Genomic DNA, 24,658 nt, shown 5'->3' with positions numbered 1-24,658 from the left:
TCATGTGTCCTTGCCCTAACATATATTACCTGATGGCTATTTCTTGGTTCACTTTTGGATATGTTCAACCCTGCTATGCGCAGTGAATGAATATTTAACATTGATTACCTGACCGTCCTATACACATTCCAATATCATGATTTACTCCAAATAATGTTAAACCTGTCCAATCGAACCAACATAAATGTACGATCATTTGCACCCCATCAATGTAATAAGTAGAAGATTTTATCAGATGTCCAAAAATCAGTAGTTTCACATGACGAAATCTGCCCGTATGTGGCCCCTTAAGATATTAGTCCATATTGGAGGCAAAACAGTCTTGCTAGGTATAATTTTTTTAGTAGACTTAAAGGAACAGTTCAGTATAAAAATAAAAACTGGGTAAAAAATAAAAAAATGTCTAATATAGTTAGCCAAAAATGTAATGTATAATGGCTGGAGTGACTGGATGTGTAACATAATAGCCAGAACACTACTTCTGCTTTTCAGCTCTCTAACTCTGAGTTAGTCAGCGACTTGAAGGGGGGCCACATGATACATATCTGTTCCGTGAGTTTGCAAAAGATCCTCTGCATTCAGCTCAGATTCAAAAGCAAAAATGTATGACTCATGTGCCCCCCTCAAGTCACTGATTGGTTACTGCCTGGTGACCAATCAGTGGAAACCAGGGGAGCTGAAAATCAGGAAGTAGTGTTCTGGCTATTATGTTAGACATCACAAGCAGTCTTTATACATTGCATTTTTGGCAAAGTAACTATATTAGAAACATTTTTTTATTTTATCTATTTACCCAGTTTTTATTTTTACACAGAACAATACCCTTCCGAACCAAATCCGAAATCCTAATTTGCATATGCGGTTCGTTATTCGGCTGAATCTCTCGCAAAGGATTTGGCTGGTTCTGCCGAATTCAAAATAATGGGTTCGGTGCATCCCTACAACTGCCTTATTCGCAAACTGATCTACGAGCCCCCTACCATATAATATAATGTAATAGGATATATAAATTAGACCAGCAGGTTACTCGCCTTTTTGTGGGTACCTTGGGTACCCGACCTGCTGCAGTACTCTACAATACCTGTATTAACATTATTGTGCAAGTCTAAACAGGGTGGATACTGGAACACTGAGATGCATTGTAATTTGTAAAAAAAACTGCACATGCGCCTAATGCATTTGCAATACTGTTGGCACTATCCACTTGTCATAAGTGCAGTTCTTTTACCCGGTGTTCAACCTCAGTTACTCAATATAATGATTTCTGTATTAAATAAAAAATAAAACTAATTTTTAGAACTCACAGGCAGAGAACGACAGCTCCACATATAACATTCCATTCACCTGTAACCCTCGCTCATCATGCAATGGTTGCCTGAAAAAGCAATTGAAGGCCAGACCAGGAGCACAAGTGCAGTTATGTTAACCAGTTATATCTGCCAAGCCTGCAGGGTTGTAAATGTAAACGCTGGAAACCTGAGTCTTTCAGATAGTGGATATAACCTTCTTCCAGGAAGAAGACAACATTGTTGCTTTATGGCAGAGATTGGCAGAGATTGCAGCTATAAAATAATAATAATAGCCTTCCATGGAACAAGACAATCTGCCATAAAGCAACACTGTCATCTTCTTCCTGGAAAGGACAAATATTACATCAATGTGCTGCTTAATAATAACAAGTGTGTGGCACATACTTCAAAACACAAGTAAATCAGTCCTGATACCAAGTTATTATATTCCATATTACTGCAGTTGAAGAGTGTGCATATCAAATATGCTTATTACCGGCAGATAAAGGAGGTATACAGGTCCCGTTCATTAGATGTAGATAACCTTTCTGTAATTTGGACCTTCATACTTAGTCTGCTAAAATCATTTAAACTGTAAATAAACTCAGTAGGATTTTTTCGACACTAATAAGGATTAATTATATCTTAGCTGGGATCAAGTACAAGGTACTGTTGTATTATTAAAGAGACAAAGCAAATCATTTTATTTAAAATGTGAATTCTTTGCTTAAAATGGAGCCAATAGGAGATGACCTCAGTAATTCAAAGCTGTCTAGGTTTCTGGGTAAGGGATCCTATACATATATTAATTACTAAGAAATTACTACAGGTATGGAACCTGTTATCCAAAATGCTAGAGACCTAGGGTTTTCCAGATCCCCGATATTTGCGTAAGTTTGATCTTCATGTCTTAAGTCTACTAGAAAATCATGTAAACATTAAATAAACCCAAATAGTTTTTGCTTCCAATAAGGATTAATTATATCTTTGTTTGGGATCCAGTACAAGCTACTATTTTATTACAGAGAAAAAGGAAATCATTTTTAAAAAATTGGATTATTTGGATAAAATGGAGTCTATGGCAGACAGCCATTCCATAATTTGTAGGTTTCTGGATAATGAGTTTCTGGATAATGGATCCCATACCTGTAATACTTATCCGGAAATCCCTTATTCAGAAAATGTTTAGTAGACTTATGATGATCCATATTCGGGAAACCCCAGACACAAGCATTCTGGATAACAGGTCCCATACGGTACAGGTATGGGATCCATGATCCGGAAACCTATTCTCCAGAAAGCTCTAAATTACGGAAAGGCCATCTCCCGTAGACTCCATTTTACTCAAATAATCCAAATCTTTAAAAATTATTTTCTTTGACTCTGTAATAATAAAACAGTACATTGCTCTTGATCCAAAACTAAGGTATAATTAATCCTTATTTGAAGCAAACCCAGCCTATTGGGTTTATATCATGTTTAAATTACTTTAAGGTATGGAGCTCCAAATTACAAAAAAAGATCCGTTATTCGGAAAACCACAGGTCCTGAGAATTCTGGATAAAAGGTCCCACACCTGTTGTTTGCTTAAAGGGATCCTGTCATCGGAAAACATGTTTTTTTCAAAACGCATCAGTTAATAGTGCTACTCCAGCAGAATTCTGCACTGAAATCCATTTCTCAAAAGAGCAAACAGATTTTTTTATATCCAATTTTGAAATCTGACATGGGGCTAGACATTTTGTCAATTTCCCAGCTGCCCCCAGTCATGTGACTTGTGCCTGCACTTTAGGAGAGAAATGCTTTCTGGCAGACTGCTGTTTTTCCTTCTCTAACTGAATGTGTCTCAGTGAGACATGGGTTTTTACTATTGATTGTTGTTCTTATATCTTATATCTACCAGGCAGCTGTTATCTTCTGTTAGGGAGCTGTTATCTGGTTACCTTCCCATTGTTCTTTTGTTTGGCTGCTGGGGGGGAAAAGGGAGGGGGTGATATCACTCCAACTTGCAGTACAGCGCTAAAGAGTGATTGAAGTTTATCAGAGCACAAGTCACATGACTTGGGGCAGCTGGGAAATTGACAATGTGTATAGCCGCATGTCAGAATTCAAAATTGAATATAAAAAAATCTGTTTGCTCTTTTGAGAAATGGATTTCAGTGCAGAATTCTGCTGGAGCAGCGCTATTAACTGATTCATTTTGAAAAAAATGTTTTTTCCCATGACAGTATCCCTTTAAAAAGGATTCTATGAAAGATCTTTTTTTTATTTAATGGGATTCTATATAATAGATCTCATACCTGTATGGTATGGGATCGTACATTATATTGTATATCGTACATTATCAATAGGAATATACACTTGTAGTTAGGTAAGTATTTGGCCTAAAGCTTGTGAGTTTGCATCATTATTAAACCAGATTTTCTCAAGTAACCTTTTACAAATCCCTTCAATTTTGCAAGAGATTGGCACAATTTCAGTGTACTTATTCTTGCTGCAGTCTGGAAGTTTTGTACAGTTTTTAAAATTGTTTGGCTGATGGTACAACTTGCAAAGGATTTAAAAGGTTGAAATGTGAACAGAGCATTGTGTATGTACTTACTCTTCCATTTAGGGATGCACCAATTCCACAATATTTGCACGCAGTTAAAATTGCGATTTTTAAGGATTTAGTTCAGCCAGGCACTTGGAATTGGCCAAATCCAAATCCTTCTGAAAAAGGGTGAATCCAGATCAAATCCTGTATTTGGTGCATACCTGCTTCCATTGCATTCATGCAACCTGCAAAGGAATCACTGTGATTGAGGCCCTTTGCACATGGCTTTTTAATGAATAATATTTTTGAGTCTAGTATAGATTAACGGAGCCCTTCCTTACAATCTGTACTGAAAGTTGTTGTCCCACACCAACTGGGAGAGTTTAATAGAGCTCCCTTATCTTGTGCTTTTTGCTTAGAGTGCATTATTCCCTTAATGTGGTGTTCAACTCAAAATACAATTTTACTATGATGTAGAGCTCAATATTCCGAGACATTATGCAACTGGTCCTCATTTTTTACTATGCGTGTTTTTAATTATTTCTGGGTTTTTTTCAGCAACCGTCTGGTTGTTATGGTTCAAAGTACACTAGCAACCAAGCATGGGTGTGACTAGGAGACTGGAATATGAATAGAAAAGGGCCCGGAAAAAAAGATGAATAATAAAAAGTAACAATAACAATCAAATTGTAACTTTGTGGGACAATCATGTTTTTTTGGCTGTTGGGGTGAGTGACCCCTATTTTAAAGCTGTAAAAATTCAGAAGAAGGAGACGAATAAGTGAAAAGCTGCTAAAAATAGTTCTTTCTATAACATTAAAGGTTAACTTAAAGGTGAACTACCTCTATAAAATAGATAGTTGTAATACAAGTCATAAATACATCATCTATGCCTTTTTTACGGTTCGTTGTGTGTTTACAGTGCATTAATAGAATATGTTAAAATAATGAATATGTTCAGAATACGTAATGTATGTTCAGATAACAGTACTAATAGATGTCCTCACATTTTGGTAATAGCCGTTCTTATTTCTATCCTACAGATTTTACTACATGCCAAGGAAATGGTACAGAAGGTACGTGGCTCAGTCGTTCCCACCAACACCTCCTCCTCCTCTGTATATGCAAATACAAAGGCTGCACCTGGCAAAGTTGCTGTGTTTTACAAAAGTGTAACCCAAACAAACGGAACTGTTTTCTCTTGATGCCTGTTTACCAGTGTACTCCTTTCTAAAGGATTATAGCTTCATTCTCTCTCTAACACAGATATGATGGAGCACGGCTTGAAGCCTGCATGCAAGTCTTTCCAGCAAATTAGCAGCAGTGTTAATTAGAGTTTACTCCGTTTCGCTATATTGTAGTGTTGTGTTGATTATGATTGTTTTCTGGCTGACTTCATCTGCAGCATGCTTTGGCTATCAATAACTCCTCACATGAACACACACATAAGAAAATGAGAGAAATAGTAAATTGCTAACAGTGACAACACTAGTTCATATTTAAGGTTTCCATATTGTGTATGCTTAAATCCAGGCATGCAGAGAAGGCAGCTTCTGCAAACCTGATCAGGAAAACAACATTTGAACATACGGTTGCATTGCATAAAAATAAACTTCCAAAAAAGATTAAATATTCTGCACTGTTTCTGAAGTAATCAAAAAAAAAAAATTCTGAATGTATTGGGGATAAAGAAGAGTAACTTGATTTTTTTCAGAAATTTCTCATTTTCCTTTGCATTCTTTCAGGGGAATGTAATAAAAGTCGCAAAGAGCAAAACAATTCGCACCAATAAGACTAAAAATCCACATCTCGCAATGTAATATTGTACCTTAAACTGTTATTGCATTGCGAATTTTAATTGCGCATTGCGAATTTTAATTGCACATTCATAAGAAGTGCTTGAAGGTGTCGTAATCTTTTGGAGCAAACATAACGACTTTTTCAGTAAGAAGTTTTATTACATTGACTGCGCATTGGTGCAAACTATAAAATTCGCAAACGGAAGTGGTCGCTAAACAGTTTCCGGGCTAGCAAAAGCTATATTAAATTCGCACAAAGCAAAATTTGTTCGCGCAAAGGCATAACTTTTCGCATTGCGAATAGTTTTTCCGTTAGCGATTTTTATTACATTCCCCCTTTTGAGTTTTGTTAATAATTACAGCATTTGTTACTCTAGCAGAGGAGATTAATTATTCTGTACTGAATGTACCTTCAGGGAACATTAAGATTAGAAAATAGAAAACACAAGTCTCTTTAAAGGTGATCTAAACACACAGAAAAAAATGTATGTAAATTTTAACTGGTCATACCTGGTAAGATCCACTTGTTTGGCGAGGCCACCTAAAGAAGCAGAAGTTTAACTGATTTGGGCACCACAAGTTGGGCCAAATTGGAATGACCCGATCGTTATGGACACTAGGCCTACTGTATTTAGATATATTTTTATTTATATACTGTTGCTTATGCACACAGCAGTGTAGAGTAGAACAAATGTGTCAGTAGAATAATAAATATATATATTTATATATATAAAGTACAGTTGCATTGAAGATAAATAGCAAAGTATTAAAGATACAAGAGGAATAAGGTTCCTGCCCCATAGAGCTTACAATATAAATAAGACACTTAAAAAGGATATTAAGTGCTGATGCAGTTTACAGTAGTTGACACTTCAATATAAGTGAAAGAACTTGGCCAGGATTGTGTGAGTGCTCCAAGAGATAGGCCAAGGGAGGTTATGGTTCAGTTGTGCTCCATCCAACTTCTTTTGGCTGTAGATTCAGGTGTCTGTGCACCACCACAAACGTGACCAGTTTCAAATGTAAGAATCAAACAGCTGTAAGGCAGTGTTAAGTGAACTGCAACTGTTAATTTATAAGCAGTGTGACTACACTACATGTTTCGGGTTGGGTGCTTTCTCAAGTGTGAGAGCCCTTGAGAAAGGGCTCGGCCCGAAACATGTAGTGTACTAATAAATAAGTAATAAATTAACAGTTGCAGTTTACTTAACACTTCCTTACAGCTGTTTGATTCTTACATTTGAAATTGCTCCAAGAGATAGAGGGAGGATTCTCTCCAGAGGAATGCAGGGCTGGCATTCCAAATGTAAGGAGCAGCAAGAGAGAAAGGACTAATTAGGGGCAAATTCACTAAAGGGCGAAGTGGCTAACGCTAGCGAAAATTCTACATTTCGTTACTTCACCGATTTACTAACGGGTGCTGGCGTAAATTCGCTAGCGAAGTGGACCTACTCTAGCGCTACTTTGCACCCTTACGCCAGGCGAAGTTGCGATACGGTGAAGGGACGTAACTACGCTAATTCACTAACTTGCAGATTTTACTGAACGTTACCTCTTGCGCCAGACTTGCCTACGCCACCTCAGACCAGGTGAAGTGCAATAGAGTAGATAGGGATTGCTTCAAAAAAAGTTGACATTTTTTCTAAGTCCTAAAAAATGCTGGCGTCTTTTACTTTTTTAAGGGTGATAGGCTAAAAAAGATCATAAATTTTTTTGGGGGCACCCTCCTTCCCCCCTACATTTCCTAACATATGGCACCTAAACTATACAGTGGGCACATGTATCGGGCAATATAACAACTCTATTTTATTTTATGAAGCTTTCCCAGGCTTGTGTAGTGTAATGTATTTGCTGCTACATATACGTCCATTGTACTTTAACTTGGCGCCATATGCAAATTAGGCATCGCTAGCGTAACTTCGATTTGCTTGACAAATTAACTCTAGCGCAACTTTGCTACCTTTCGCCTCCCTGAGCACAACTTCGGATTTTAGTGAATTAGCATCGCCCTGGCGAAACCTCACCTGACGAAGTGTGGCGAAGCCAATGCTGGCGCAACTTTGAGGATAAGTAAATTTGCCCCTAAGGTGGGAAACAGCAGTAAGTAGTTCAACCAAGTGGTTGCTCTGAGAGGAGCAGGAAACATATGGAAAGACTTTAAAGGGATCCTGTCATCGGAAAACATGTTTTTTTCAAAACACATCAGTTAATAGTGCTACTCCAGCAGAATTCTGCACTGAAATCCATTTCTCAAAAGAGCAAACAGATTTTTTTATATTCAATTTTGAAATCTGACATGGGGCTAGACATTTTGTTAATTTCCCAGCTGCCCCTGGTCATGTGACTTGTGCCTGTACTTTAGGAGAGAAATGCTTTCTGGCAGGCTGCTGTTTTTCCTTCTCAATGTAACTGAATGTGTCTCAGTGAGACATGGGTTTTTACTATTGAGTGTTGTTCTAAGATCTACCAGGCAGCTGTTATCTTGTGTTAGGGAGCTGCTATCTGGTTACCTTCCCATTGTTCTTTTGTTTGGCTGCTGGGGGGAAAAGGGAGGGGGGTGATATCACTCCAACTTGCAGTACAGCAGTAAAGCGTGATCGGAGTTTATCAGAGCACAAGTCACATGACCAGGGGCAGCTGGGAAATTGACAAAATGTCTAGCCCCATGTCAGATTTCAAAATTGAATATAAAAAAAATCTGTTTGCTCTTTTGAGAAATGGATTTCAGTGCAGAATTCTGCACCAATGTGGGTGTGGTTGGGCAACATGCCGCGCCCCTAAAATCTCTATAGAGTCTTGAGAGTTAAGCTGATAAAACAGTTTGTATGATTTTCGGTATGTGTTTGCTGTATGGACAATCCTGATCTCTATATACCATGGACATTGGACTTTTCTGTTGCTAACAGCGTGAATGATTGAAACAGCAGGATACATGGTGCATTGACCCACATAGTACATCAGCAGATGGGAGAATGAGTTTTCATTTTCTGTAAAAATTCATTTTGGGCACGTTCAAGTCCATAAAATTGGTGATACGTTCTTTTAAAAATGTCCTTTGTTGGTGAAATGCTAATTTGTAGAGATTTCTTCTGCTAGACTGCATTTTTAGTATCCTAGTATGGTTATCAAGAGGGTATGTCTGCCTTAAAATAGTATATTTCTGTTTATAACGTGATGATGGCACCTATAGAAATACTTTTGAGATATTTTAAAATATGTTTAATGTACCGGTTAGGACTAGCTGTGCTGGAAAGTTAAATATTCACAACAAAGCTAAGTAGGAAATAAATGTGTCAATGTTTAGGGAACTGGAGCTTTACTTTCTAATGATTATCACATCTACTGGCTATGTAACTGGCTCCCATAGAGCATTATGGGGGGCTGCTTCTAGGAATGATGGGCTTTTTCTTTGCTATTATCCCTGAGAAAATTGCTGCAGTCAAAATGCACCGTGATCCATCACACTAAGCAAGTATAAGAATGTGTTTTATTCTCTTTTACAGGTAAAAAGTGAGATAAACAAACCATACAAACTGTTGGAGATTGACATTGATGGCACCTTTAAATCTCTCTTGCTACTTAAAGGGATACTGTCATGGGAAAAATTTTTTTTTCAAAATGAATCAGTTAATAGTGCTCCAGCAGAATTCTGCACTGAAATCCATTTCTCAAAAGAGCAGATTTTTTATATTCAAATTTGAAATCTGACATGGGGCTAGACATATTGTCAATTTCCCAGCTGCCCCAAGTCATGTGACGTGCTCTGATAAACTTCAATCACTCTTTACTGCTGTACTGCAAGTTGGAGTGATATCACCCCCTCCCTTTTCCCACCAGCAGCCAAACACAAGAACAATGTGAAGGTAACCAGATAACAGCTCCCTAACACAAGATAACAGCTGCCTGGTAGATATAAGAACAACACTCAATAGTAAAACCCATGTCTCACTGAGACACATTCAATTACATTGAGAAGAAAAAACAGCAGCCTGCCAGAAAGCATTTCTCTCCCAAAGTGCAGGCACAAATCACATGACCAGGGGCAGCTGGGAAATTGACAAAATGTCTAGCCCCATGTCAGATTTCAAAACTGAATATAAAAAAATCTGTTTGCTCTTTTGAGAAGTGGATTTCAGTGCAGAATTCTACTGGAGTACCACTATTTACTGATGTGATTTGAAAAAAACATGTTTTCCGATGACAGGATCCCTTTAAGAAAAAAAAGTATGCTGGTCTTTCAGTGGACCCTACAGGTGATGGAAAGTATGTTGCTAAAGGTCTCGATATTGTCAGAAGAGACTGGAGTGAACTTGCTAAACAAGCTGGAAAGTAAGTTTTAAGTATAATGGAAAAACTGTTTTGAGTATTTCTATGTAAACTTGGCATCTACAGTGAACTGCTTAAAGGAGAAGGAAAGCTAATGAAGCAGTATATTGCCAATAGATTAGCCACAAGCTATAATACTATATTTATTCTGTAGAATGTTTTACCATACCTGATTAAACGTCTCTAAAAACTTTCTGTTTAGGATAGCAGCTGGTGGGACATCACTTCCTGCCTGAGTCTCCCTGCTCACTCATAGCTCTGGGCTCAGATTACAGCAGGGTGGGGGAGAGGGAGAGAGGAGCAAACTGAGCATGCTCAAGCCCTAGCCCTGGAGGATTAAGCTGAAAACAGGAAGTTTGATACAGAAGCCCATGTGTACACAATAGAAGGAAAGAAATGTGGTGACAGAGGACTCAGAGCAGCATTACTTTGAGGGTTTACTGATGTATTTATATAGACCTTTCTTAATTTTAGCCTTTTAAGAGCTTACTTAATTTTAGCCTTTCCTTCTCCATTAAACCTTTTGAGCCTGTGCTTAAAAAAATGTACTATTGTAGACTCTGTAGGGCAAGGCGTTCCGTGGTCTCTCTTATTATTCTGTAGGTTCTGTGCACATATAATTTCTTTTGTGTAGGCTTTTTAAAGCATCGACAGTGGTTGAGTCCAAGTACTATATATACAGTAAAGCAGTGCTGTTCAAATTCTATGGTATCAAGGGCCGAAATTTTTCTGGCCTATGTGGTGGAGGGCTGATAATGGAAGTCAGTGTTGACCACTCCCCCTTTTAAACCACAGCCACGTTATTGCAAGAACTTTTATCATATCCACATTAACAGTGGTAGCACACCAAAAAACTAAATGGTTGGTGCTCACTGCAGAGATATCCCTCATCACTCATATGTGAAAAATGTAAGTTATGTTAAAACTTACCCTTAAATCCATATGCCTCATCCTCCCCTGTGGATAATACAGCACCCTCAACACATGATTAAACATTGTAGGGGCCCCTAACAAGTATTTCCAAATGCTAACAAACCCCCAGAACAAACCCTACCAGACTTACATCCCACAGGTAGCATAGGGCAAGCAGAGTTTGGCACAATCAAGCAGCACTGGGCAAGCAGAGTATGGCACACACAGGCAGAGTATGGCACACAGGGAGCATAGGGCAAGCAGAGAATGGCACACTCAAGCAGCACTGGGCAAGCAGAGTATGGCACACACAGGCAGAGTATGGCACACACAGGGAGCATAGAGCAAGCAGAGTATTAGTCTGTAACATGTTTTATGTTTTTCTGTGTTTCAGTTATGTTATTAATCAGATTCTGTCTGACCAGCCACGTGATAATATTGTTGAAATTGAAATATTGAAGAAATCCTTTGATCGTTGGATTAAAATCCTTCAAATCGTTCGATCCGAAGGATTTAATCGTTTGATCAAAGGATTATTCCTTCGATCGGACGATCGAACTATTTGCGCTAAAATCCTTCGACTTCGATATTTGAAGTCAAAGGATTTTAATTCCCAGTTGAATATCGAGGGTTAATTAACCCTCGATATTCGACCCTTGGTGAATCGGCCCCTTCATATATGAAGTTTTTTTCCTGCTTAAATGTTTATTTAAAAAAAAAAATAAAGTTACAGTTGTACTTGGGGCAGTAATTTAATGTACTCAAACTGCCTGCAACGTAACTAGAAAGTTGTGACGGTCTTAATATATTGCACAAATACAGTCGGTTAAACTATCTCTAGATTCTACTACAAGTATGGGATCAATTGTCAACAATGCTTTGTACCTCAGATTTTCCAGGTTTTTTTTCTGTATTTTGGTTCACCATTAAGTCTAATAAAAACATTTAAGTGTTAAACCCAATAGGTTTGTTTTGACACCAATATGGATTTATGCAACTTAATTACCATCAAGTACAAGGTACTGTATTATTATTATTACAGTCAAAAAGAAACCATGTTCGACAATTTAAATTTTTTGCTTAAAATCTACTTTTGGAACTTTCTGAATATCTAATTTGCAGATAAGGATACCAGGACCTATACAAATCTTCCCCATGTAGGCTTTACAGACAGGGACTTCCTTTGTACTGTGTCTGTAATTAAAGTTATGAATAACAAAACATTTGGGCAGGTTCCATAACTTAGAAAATTAATGTGGTCTCCATTTGGTCATCTATGGAGACTGTCAACTGTGTGAGCGCAGCCTCAGAGGCTTTTTAGTGGGCCTATAGGGTACAATCTCAGATTCTGACCTACTGATTTTTTTTCATGAGCATTATTAAATAAGAACTAAAGCTTAACTAAAGAAGTAGGCTAGAAATGTTGTACATTATGTTTTAGGCTTCTATACCAGCCCAAGCAATTTACCAGTAAATATTTGTGTCTCCAAAGATGCCCCAGTAGCTTCCATCTTCTTTTTTGCTGATTCGCTGCATGTGCTCTGTGCTGCTGTCACTTACTGAGCTTAGGGACCCACTCACAATATACAGTACACGTAGAATATAAATGTCACAATATAAGGCTGTTTAGTAATTAAAGGATAAGTAAACATATAAAATAAGTGATTGTAAAATTGATGAGGGTGCTATTCTAAGCCCTTTTGTCATTTACATTCATTATTTATTTTCTTTTTATTGCAAGATATGAAGGGATACATGTGCTGTTAATATGAATGAATTTTGTTCCAACAGTTTCTGACCAGTCTGACCACCAAGCAGTCAAGGAAGAAAAGAAAGAAAGAAAGAGGCTGCTCTGATGTTCTTCTGCTTAGTAAGGATTTGATAAAGGTTTCTAATTGTTTTCCTAAGCAGAAGAACATCAGAGCAGCCTCTTTCTCCTGACAACTTCCTTGACTACTTGGTGGTCAGACTAATGGGAAAATGACCAGCAGGTGGTGCTGTTGGAACAAAATTCATTCATATTAACAGCACATGTATCCCTTAATATCTTGGAATAAAAAGAAAATAAATAATGAATGTAAATGACAAAAGGGCTTAGAATAGCACCCTCATCAATTCTACATTCACTTATTTCAAAGGTTTACTTATCCTTTAATACAGATAATTACTACATGGCAGCACAGAAGCCAGTGCAACTAGCATCAGAATTTAATAATCAGCCCTGTAGCATCAGCTTATATTACAGGCCAACCTAATTTTCTGCTTGATAATTAGTGAGGATCCCTAAACTTAATTTCTCAACAGCTGCTCAGAGCCCACTGAGCATGTGAGTGTCACAGACACTTTCCAAGATGGTGACCCCCTGTGACAAGTTTGAAGTCCTGGATCATTGCTGCTATTGAGAAGCTGAAACTTTAGACTGGTGCAATAAGGTCATTATATAAAATATGGCATTTTTTGCCTTATTAATTTTTAGGGTTTAGTTCTCTTTTAAGCCCCCTAGCCAAGTTGTTTAGTTACTTAACTGTTTTTGAGTTAAGCAGAATACAACGTGGTTGCAAACTTGATTATTGGATTTTGCCTACATGAAGTCACTCTCTGTCTCTTTTCTAAAATCAATTGTTTAAGAATATTTATAGTTAAGAATTGTATTAGAATATATTCTTAAATATTAGAATGTTAGGGGCCGATTCACAAAGAGTCGAATATCGAGGGTTAATTAACCCTTGATATTCGACTGGGAATTAAAATCCTTCGGCTTTGAATATCGAAGTCGAAGGATTTTAGGGAAAATAGTGCGATCGAACGATCGAAGGATTATTCCTTCGATCAAAAAACTTAGGAAAGCCTATGGGGACCTTCCCCATAGGCTAACATTGAGTTTGGTAGCTTTTAGATAGCGAACTATGGGGTCGAAGTTTTTTCTTAAAGAGACAGTACTTTGACTACTGAATTGTCGAATAGTCTAACGATTTTTAGTTCGAACCCTTCGATTCGAAGTCGTAGTCGAAGGTCGAAGTAGCCCATTCGATGGCCGAAGTAGCCCAAAAAACACTTCGAAATTCGACGTTTTTTTACTTCGAATCCTTCACTCAAAGTTAGTGAATCGGCCCCTTATTATTTTAGTAGCAATGCATAATTGCTACATTATTTATCAGTTAGAAATATGTTTTGTACTAAATATGTTTGGAACCAAGTTAATTGCATTTTTGAATGGTTTTTATTTTTCTATGTTGATTTCTTCATCACCATATCATAGTTTGCCGAATGCCATAGCAAATTTCATATAATTTTTTTGTACCCTGATGTGAACAATATGTACTATTCCGAGCAGCATATGTTTTTGTTGGAGGAATATTGGGGATCTCAGATGATATTAAATTGTCTACCATTTACTGCCAGAACATTTGGCGCAAGATGATACCAGATTTATCCAATTCCACATTGCACACTGTTCATTTGTATGCTGGAATTATGCTACAAATATTTAACAATCACGTGTAATATTTTCATAATGTTTAATTGTAAATCGTAATGTTCATTGGCTTGTTTGCAAAAAAAGTCATACAGTACTAAATGAATATATTGTGTGTGTGTATATAATATATATATATGTCCTTCAGCACCTGTTTATGACCTTACGAGTGACATGATGCATAAATCTGCTGTTCCATGCTTTCTAAAATAGACTGTGTATGTTTATTCCCCTTTCATGTAGGATGGATCAAATCTTAGTGCCAGCCAGAGAGCATATGCTCCAGAGCAGCTGCAAAAACAAGAGAACCTTTCCATTGACACCCAATACTACCTGTCATAGCAAGTCTACCCAGTAGTGGTTCAGATCTGTGAGCCCATTGATGGCATTGATTCTGCACTAATTGCAATGTGGTTAGGTAAGTATGTTAATGCCTCCCCTTGAGGTGGTTCATGGAAAGTGCCTCTCCTTGAGCTGGGTACATGGTTCCAAATCTTCACTCAAAGGAGAAGGAAAAATTAAAACTAAGTAAGCTGTATCAGAAAGATCTATATAAATACACCAGTAAACCCTCAAAGTAATGCTGCTCTAAATTCTCTGTCAAAAGAAACACCACATTTATTTCCTTCTATTGTGTACTCATGGGCTTCTGTAGTGGATTTCTTTTTTTAAAATTTCTTTATTTTCAGTTTTCCAACAAGGGTACAGAAAGAAAAAAAAAAAAAAAAGGGGAAATGACAAGGGTGATAAAGTTACACTTACATGTATCCACGCAAATGGTTTATATAATGCATTTACAACATTTCGCTCCATTTATTCGTCTTTTAATCCATCCTGATAAGGTCTTTCATATATCTATGCCAGGGAGACCATATTTTCCAATATTTCTGACTAGTATTGTGGTATATGTGGGTTAACTCCTCTAATAGGCTTATTTCTTTTACAGCTCTCAGCCAATCCTCGTATGACGGGGGTTTTTCAGATTTCCAATTCCTCGGGATTATCGAATTTGCGGTCTGCGCTAATTGAAAGGTAAGGGGGTCTTCTAGCATTGTATGTTTCTCTTTATTTAAATTAAATAATATCAGTGTACTGTCCCCCCTCTGCATTCTAAACCCGGTAATTTTATATATACTTTTCCAGTACCTGACTCCAAAAAACATCCAATAATGGGCACGATACCCACATATGTATATGATTCCCTACCACTTCTTTACATCTCCAGCATATGTCTGATGTTTGTGGGAACATTTTATTGATTTTACTAGGAGTATAGTGCCATTTTGTTATCAGTTTATATATAGCTTCTTGCGTTTTTGAAACCTTCGTCATTCTGTTGTTATACTTTAATATCTTAACCCACTCTTGCTCTTTAATTGTTATTCCCAATTCCTTCTCCCATTCTCGGCTGAGCGAGGAGAAATTATATTCTTGTTGTGTTGTTAAGATATTATAAATTTTTGAAAGGGGTTTCTCAATCTCCCCTTCCATCTCCATCACCTGTTCCCATTGGGTTAGGGGTCTTTCCCAATTATACTTATCTAACTTACTGATATAATGTGAAAGTTGGTTATATCGCCATTGGTCTCCCAAATGGGGCCCCCACCATTCTTGTATTTCAGGAAGTGAGACCATCTTTCCCGATCTAATAAATTCTCTCATTCTGGTCAATTTTATGTCTCTTCTCCCCCACCTCTCTCTGTAGTGGATTTCCTTCTTTCATCTTAAATCTCCAGGGCAAAGGCTTGAGCATGCTCAGTTTGCTCCTCTCTCCCCCAACCGTCTCCCTCCCCCATGCTGTAATCTGAGCCCAGAGCTATGAGTAAGCAGTGAGAGACTCAGGCAGGAAGTGATGTCACACCAAGCTAATACTGCAGCTGCTATCCTAAACAAACAGAGAGAGCTTCTAGAGTTATTTACTCGGGTATGGTAAAGCATTCTACTGAATAATCATAGCATTCTAGCTTGCATTATTGTCCCTAACCTATTGGCAATAAACTGCCTTGGCAGCTTTCCTTTTCCTTTAAAATAAGCAATGAATATCTTGTGTGGGAGTTTCCTACAATGTTTTTGTGTTTTTGGCCTTTGCTGTATTTTCCAAGATTCCCAGGCAGACAAGACTTTTACTTACAAATCTGTAGTTTTCAATATCAGAACATCCAGTCCTCACCAAATCTAAAATTTAGGTAAATCTGATATTATGTTACATATTACAGATTTAAACCTTTTCAGGTGAAGGAAGGTCAAACATGATTAATCTTTAGTTTTGTTTGCCATATAATAAAGAGTAAACCGTATTCATAACACCACCATCTGATTAAAGGGGTTGCTCAGCTTTGAGATAATTTTTAGTATAATGTAGAGAGCGATATTTTGAGACAATTTGCGATTTGTTTTCATTATTTGTGGTTTTTGAGTTATTTAGCTTTTTATTCAGCAGCTCTTCAATTTGCATCTTAAGCAATCTGGTAACTAGGGTCCAAATTCCCCTAGCAACCATGCATTGATTTGAATAAGAGACTGGAATATGAATAGGAGAGGCCTGAATAGAAGGATCAGTAATAAAAAGTAACAATAACAATACATTTGTAGTCTTTCAGGGTCGGATTGGCCTGGCGGGACACCGGGAAAGAACCCCTACCCGACCCTCATGGGCCCCCGCCGGGCCAGACTAACTCTCTCACTATTCAGTTTCCAACCAAATAAGAAAAAAATGTAGGTGATGTGCAGCGTGTCTACACATGCGTGCTGAGTGACGTCTTTTGCACATGCGTGTGGCACCATTCGCGCTGAGCGGCGCCTAAGCATTGCAGTAGGGGGGCGGGGGGGGGGGCAGAGGGGGGCCCTGGACAGCAGTCCCAGTGGGCCCTGGGCCCCCCAGTCCGACCCTGCGCTCATTTGAAAGCTGCAAAGAGTCAGAAGAAAAAGGCAAATAACTATAAAAGAAATAATCAAAACCTATTGAAAAGTTGCTTAAAATTTGCAGTTCTATAACATAAAAAAAGCTACCTTAAAGGTGAACCACCCTTTTAATGGTTTGCCTTCAATCATTTTTGTTCTGCCGTGTACCTGTCCTACATCACATAATTTCAGTTTCTTAGTTCTATCCAATGCCCCAGAAGGATGGTGACCGCAATCTAGGCAGGATCACAAGCGCATCAATGGGCAATAACAACAAATTCGTTAGAATAAATATAATGGTTAAGTTGGGACAAACATGGTCAATATATAGTAGTTTTACTGCACAACTACCTTTCCTTCTCCTTTAAATTACCTAACATGTTCAAGCTTCGACAAAGTACACACCAAGATTTCATTTTATATTTTTAGATTTTCCTGTAAATCTGAGTGATATTTTTAGTTTTCCATTCAGATGCAAAGATATGCAAATTTTTTCCAACTCTTGAACGAGACTGTGGGCAAAGCAAGAAGTCTGAGTTAATGGCAGTACCCTTAAGAGGCTGCCCTTGAGCTTTGTAAATGGACTTCACAAAGGAAAGACGCTGGAATTTGTTTGATCTAAAAATGCATTTCTGTAGGAATCATTGGGAATCGACAGTATGAGTACTCCTTTATCTTTGACACAGTCTGCCCAAGATTATTGCTTCAATTGCACAAGGCTAGCTTGTACTGTTGAAATATATATAATTCTATTTTTCCTGAATTATATACACACTAAAGCTGCGGTTTCTATTTTGCAGTATGGGCAAAATATGCTTTAGAGTCGTTCCGATACTATGGAATGCTGCAATGACAGGTAGGTAAGTAAACCTGGGGGCGATATCACTCCAACTTGCAGTACAGCAGTAAAGAGTGATTGAAGTTTATCAGAGCACAAGTCACATGACTTGGGGCAGCTGGGAAATTGACAATATGTCTAGCCCCATGTCAGATTTCAAAATTGAATATAAAAAATTCTGTTTGCTCTTTTAAGAAATGGATTTCAGTGCAGAATTCTGCTGGAGCAGCACTATTAACTGGTTCATTTTGAATTTTTTTTTTTTCCCATGACAGTATCCCTTTAAGTCTTTTTTAGGTTCTACAGTACAGCGGTAGATTGTTTGTTTGTGATAATAGAACAATCTACATGGTGAATAGCAATTGCTTTACATAGACAAGCAGTATATGCTGTGGTATAGAGGAAGAGGTTAAAAGGAATTAAGATCGTTCCCTCTAGATGGCAGCGATAGATACAGTAAACTATTAAAATAAATAAACTCCTTTCAGATAATTATTGTGAACTTTATAGTGATAATCTGTATATATAATCTGTATATATGTGTTCCTTTTTGAAATGGACATTTTAACTTGAAATGTTAAGTTTTCTATTTTAACCTTCTGTTTTTGGAGGATCCATTTGAGTTTCTCTTAATGTCCTGCATTGCTGAATTATAGCAGTTTATGGTTGACAAAAATAGACTTTTAAAAATAATTTGATTTAATTTACAATACATTTTATGTATTCTTTTTTTCCCTCTTTTTTCTCTTGTTGGCATCAAACACACAGTAACTTGTGCCTTTATCCTTATAGAAAAAAAGATTCCATTTCCCTCTCCAAGGGTGGCCCACGCTGTAAAAGGTTATCTGCTATCTGCAGGGCTAATTGATAGAAACTGCCATGATCTGTAGAGTAAATCTGAAATAATTTACAGGCTCAATTGGCTTTGTCAGTGTCATGAAGTGATAATGAGGCTGGCTGAAGAAATGAAGTTGTTCCTTGGACAGTTTTCCAGGGTCTTCAGCTTCTATTGTCGCAGTCTCCAAAGTAATAGATGCAGATGTCCGTCCCCCCAAGTGCCCTCCTGACAGCTCTGTGTTAAGGCTTTGTTTAGCAAACAGCTCTACAACAGGTGGATGCAGCCTGCCTGCCTCTTAGTTGAGCCAATGAACTGATAAATATTTTGGTATCTTGGCTTTGCTGCTCCATACTATGGGTTTGGATGGGGGAAAAATCTTTAAAATATTTTGAGACATTGCCTAATTGGTATAACTTATTAATATTGTTAAACTTGATTTAGTTATATTGCTTTTGTAAGTAATGGTTAGCCATAATGATGCTCCGAGTTAAAAATTAGTAGGATTGCACCGAATCCAGGATTCGGTTCAGGATTTCCAGCAGCATTCGGATTCGGACGAATCCTTGTGCCTGGCCGAACTGAATCTGAATCCTAATTTGCATATATAAAATAGGGATGGGAAGGGAAATCGCGTGACTATTCATCACAAAACAAGGAAGTAAAAAAATCCCCCCCCATTTTCCTTTACTGCCCCTTGCATTTGAAAATTAGGATTCAGATTCAGTTCAGTATTCAGCCAAATCTTTCATGATGGATTCGCTGAATCCCAAAAAGTCGATTCAGTGCATCCCTAAAAATTTGTTTACAGTGCACAGCTAATTAATTCATTGGTTTTGTAATTCCTATAGCTTGGTTTGGCACTGAACAGCTCCTGTTACCAGTCTTATCCTTGCCACAAAAGTGCTTTGCAATATTTTAATATTCCTTCCATTCCAGTGCATTGTCGATGTCCACTGATAAATGGGGTATTGGGAGACAGATTATGTAAGGAAATTCTTGAGTTAATACTTGAAACGCATGATATGTGAAATGTATCTTATTTTACCAATAACATGTCCTTGTGATAATTGTAGCTTCTTTAACAATAACAAGTCTTTGTGATAATTTGAAACAGTGCATTTGCACGCAGCTAACTGTCCCCTGAATAAATGATGTGAACGTGGGGCCAGATCAGCTGCAGAAAGATTGTAACATTTTACAGTATCTATAAAAAGCCAGCTACTTTCTGTATTAGCTGGTCAACCTGCAGCTTACTTCTGTATTGCTTGTCCCCTCGCAGCGAGTATAAAACTTATCACATTCCTCTGAACCCTGAATGGTCATTGGCAGATTTTTCTAACAGATTACTAAAGAGCTGATCTTAGAACTTTGTGATTGGGCAGTTATTGGTGGTGAAGGACATAAAGAGAAGCAGTGTGGGTAAGAAAAGTGAGAAAAAAAAAAGCAAATGAGAGGCAGTGCAAAGGAGCAAATAGAAATAAAGGGGAGATCAGAAGGAAGGAGGAAAGCAAGCTGCATCGAAAAGGGCATTTGGAGAGTGCTGAAAAGAGTAAGAAAAGAGTGTCGAAATTAAATAGTAAGATGGTCAAGAGGCACAAAGGATAAAAGGGAGATCTGAAGAGAGATGATGTGGAGAGCATGGGGGAAAAAACAGCAATGCCGCATTACTGGTTCCATTCCAGAGATGACATTTTTCAGTTTTTGAATAAGCTGTAAATGAGTGTTCTAGTTATTTTTATTTCAAGGGACAGCATCATCATTGACGTTCATTCCTACATATGAATAATTTGGCTGTGCTATTTTACTCTTTAAAGGAATTGTTCAGTGTAAAAATAAAACTAGGTAAATAGATAGGCTGTGCAAAATAAAAAAATGTTCTTAACGAGGGTAGTTAGGCAAAAGTTTAATGTATAAAGGCTGGAGTGACTGGATAACATAATAGCCAGAACACTACTTCCTGCTTTGCAGCTCTCTTGGTTTCCACTGATTGGTTACCAGGCAGTAACCAATCAACGAATTTAGGTGGGACCCATTGGTCATAACTGTTTGCTTTTGAAACTGAGCTGCATGCTGAGGATCAGTTGCAAACTCACTGAACAGTTATGTCCCATGTGGGCCCTCTTTTAAATCGCTGACTAACTCGGGGTTAGAGAGCTGAAAAGCAGGAAGTAATGTTCTGGCTATTATGTTACACATCCAGTCACTCCAGGCTTTGTAGATTAAATTTTTGGCTAACTAACTATATTAGAAACAAATTTTATTTTGCATGGCCTATCTATTAACCCAGTTTTTATTTTTATTTGTCAGGATATTGTTGCAGTGACGTGTCATCATCTGTAAATATTTACTGTGGTCCTTTTCCCCCTCTACAAGCATGTAGAAACACGATTTTCTGGAGTGAGACAGGCCTGCAGATACCTGCCAGGTTATTGCAACAAAACTCCAATATTTTGGACAAGTGTCACACTTGGGAAATTGATTCCTGGTGATATATGTGCATAGTTGTGTGTATATACCTTTTTCTTTTTGTTTAACGGTATTTGTTGAAGTTGAACTTTTTTTCACTTACTCATAACAAAGTTAAAGAGAGATGAATATAATGATTTAGCTTTGTTAAGTATAAGTATAATGATTTAGCTTTGTTAAGTATAAGTCCAGACCTCATCCTAAAAGAACTTCAAGCTTTGGCTTTCAGTTGTCTCAGCAGAGCAATGAGACATTTTCCTCCAGCCAGAGCTCCAGGCTCCTGGGCGTTGGAGCATCCACACAGTATGGGAACACACTGCTTTCAATTACACAAGAAACCACAAATCTGCATTAAATTGCGCTTAAATTTATTAATCTCAGAAATGAACATGCCCGTTGCCTTAACCATCAAATACTGTTTCTTAATTTGCTAGGACTTTAACACCTTGAATATATGCAAATTAGATTGAGAAATTTGTTTTATGATTCGTAGTAAATAGTACTGAGCCTTGCAAATCAGCACAAGGGTTAAATTCAGCTCTCAAAATAATAATAAGATACCTTTGAGTTCTGTGTATTAGCAGCAAATTCTAGAAAACCCGTTCCCCCTCTTCATTTCTAACTGCTTTTCAGTGACAGATTAAATGAGGGAAATACTCTAAAATCTAGTTGTGTAGGCTGTGTCAAGAAAAGAACCAGCATTTCATTATTCATTTGTTCACTATTTGTGTTCGCCTTCAGATATTTAGCATTTAGGTTAAGAGTTTTTCTTCCAATTAGCACCTTTTCTACGTCGGCATTCTCCGTTTAATGGAACATTCAAACCATTTTTGCAGTTTAGCATAGAACTCTATAATAAAGCATGTAACTAGAGTGCCACAACTCTTGTATGTTCAGACTTGGGTGGCTTGTTTGGAATGATGAGTGAAAAGGTAGGGCCATGGCTGTAAAAATGTGTTGAAATAGCCTTGATTTGTATTAATGTCTGCTTTATTTTTGCAGCTCTTAGTATTTAACAAAAGATTTTTAATAAAAATTAAAATCCTCTGCCATACACCAGATCCCTGCCTCCCTCCTTGCATTAAATGGCTCATTTTGCAGTCATGATCAGTACCAGACAGTTACGATGTTCTTATGAAAACCAATGTGGTCTTTTATAGAATATCCAATTCTAAACAACTTTTCAATTTGTCTTCATGATTTATTTTTTATATGTTCAAGTGTCAACATTTGGAAAAGCGCTCTTGCTCGAAACATGTCATGTGTCAATTAAAAAACCTCAACTTTTGCAGCAGCGACCTGTGTCTGATCAATTATTTACCATATCTTTTCTGCTGAATATAATGCTTCATTGGGCAGAAACGGTGGTTAAAGTCGAATGAACTGAATCTACTATTTTCGCTTATTTGAAGAAAGTATGTTTTATATATTTTGGAAATCATGGGAGTTTGTTTTCTTATTTTTTAAGGGCTTGACCCTTCCCACTTCCGGGTTCACCGTCACTACCAGCAGGACGAGGAAAATGATGCGTTGCTGGGAGGTCCTTCCCAAATCACAGACTGTGAAAGGTTCAAATTCTTCGGAGAACATTTATGACAATGTTTTTGATGGCTCTGTAAGTTTCCTTGAACTGACCTGCTAACCGTAGTGCGTAATTATGTCCATTCTTAACTCCTTAACTGATAAGGCTTTTTGCAGCTTTTAACTCTGAAACCCACACACCATTAGCAGAGTTTATAAGCATCTGATACAATCATTATTCCTTGATTCATTCCTCATTCACACCACAGGCGTTTGTGCAGAGGAATATGATGACAGTTGGACAGTATCATCTGAAAAGAGTTTCTTTTTTCATTCAGCTAGTAGGATTGGATCCAACAGGGTTCATTGTGTGATAGATTAAGAAAATAAATATAAAAGGAATGATAAATGACTCTCTAGTTTAAAACATACATTTCTCATCTTATGGATAAATAACACCTGACAAATGGCTAGGCTAGAATGCAGCATTCTCTGCAACCTCATATCTACGGCAACCCTATCATATTGAGGTATCTACGGCAACCCTATCATATTGAAGGTAACCCTTGTAGCTCCATTGCTTTTTGATCTTGGTTATCCCTCTCTTCATTCTTTGATAAATATGCCCCTTATTTGTAGACTAAAATTAAATCAAAGACAACTTAATTGTATTAAGCACATCACTAGATCTTTTATAATCTATTGTATGGGCTTTTCTCAATGGTCCTGTTAGTGCACTGCCATGAGGAATGTCAACCCAAAAATTGTGTAGCCTCTGATTTGGCAAGAACATAGATGATATTTCAATCCTCACTGCCATTGACACTAACATGGGTGTGATGTCACACTAAAAGCAATAGAACCTTTGTCAATGCTCATCTTGCTGATGCTTGGAAAGCAGATCTCAATTTTCAGCTTCTTAAAATTGCTGTCGGTGCAATTCTCTGACAGTGGGTCCATGTTAATGTCGATACAAGTGTTGATACGATTTAGATTATATAGGAGAATAAATGCTCTGCTAAATTGTATTTAAGGAAAATAAGTCACCTTGGAGTTCTAAGTCAGAAAGTCAGAATGTGTTCACTCTAAGTTTTTCTGGAATCTGTTTTAATTCCACAAATCTAAGATAACAGCTTTGAGGGTTTGTGGCATCCTGATATTTTTCACTGTGTTCAGACACTTGTTCACTTTAGAACTTTTTTTCAACCAACATAAGGGCTCTTACACACGGCCATTCCGACCTGCGCTCCCCTGCGTTCCGTTTTTTGGCGTTCAGCCGCAGGGGAGCGCAGGAATAGACGCAAGTCATTATTTGAAATGGGGCTGTACTCACTCAGGCGCGTGTAGGCGCCAAACGCAGGAAAAATGCAGCATGTTGCGTCTGAACCTGCGTTCGGCGCCTACACGCGCCTGAGTGAGTACAGCCCCATTTCAAATAATGACTTGCGTCTATTCCTGCGCTCCCCTGCGGCTGAACGCCACAAAACGGAACGCAGGGGAGCGCAGGTTGGAATGGCCGTGTGTAAGAGCCCTAAAAGAAATGCGAGGCAGAGTAGCAAAGAAAGCATTTCTAAATGGAAAGGACATCACTTTCTTTTGATAAAATTAGATCTTAGGGTGGTGGCAGATGGGTAGAAAAATCTTCTCTAATTCGGACGACTAATCTCCCCGAAATGCCTTCCCACAAGCAAGAATACGAAACGCCAACCGGATGGCATACGAATAGCTTCAGATTTCTGAAGTCGCCTCACTCCGGA

General features: G+C 37.8%; 1 pseudogene; it reads left to right on the top strand.

Annotated features, from left to right (window-relative positions):
* LOC108707448 overlaps positions 1-24,658 on the top strand; it is a 173,861-nt pseudogene that overhangs the window by 50,771 nt on the left and 98,432 nt on the right.

Source organism: Xenopus laevis, chromosome 2L, assembly GCF_017654675.1.
Source record: "Xenopus laevis strain J_2021 chromosome 2L, Xenopus_laevis_v10.1, whole genome shotgun sequence".
NCBI classification, from domain to species: Eukaryota; Metazoa; Chordata; class Amphibia; order Anura; family Pipidae; genus Xenopus; species Xenopus laevis.
Note: the sequence above shows the minus strand (reverse complement) of the source record. Positions and strands in the feature narration are given on the sequence as shown.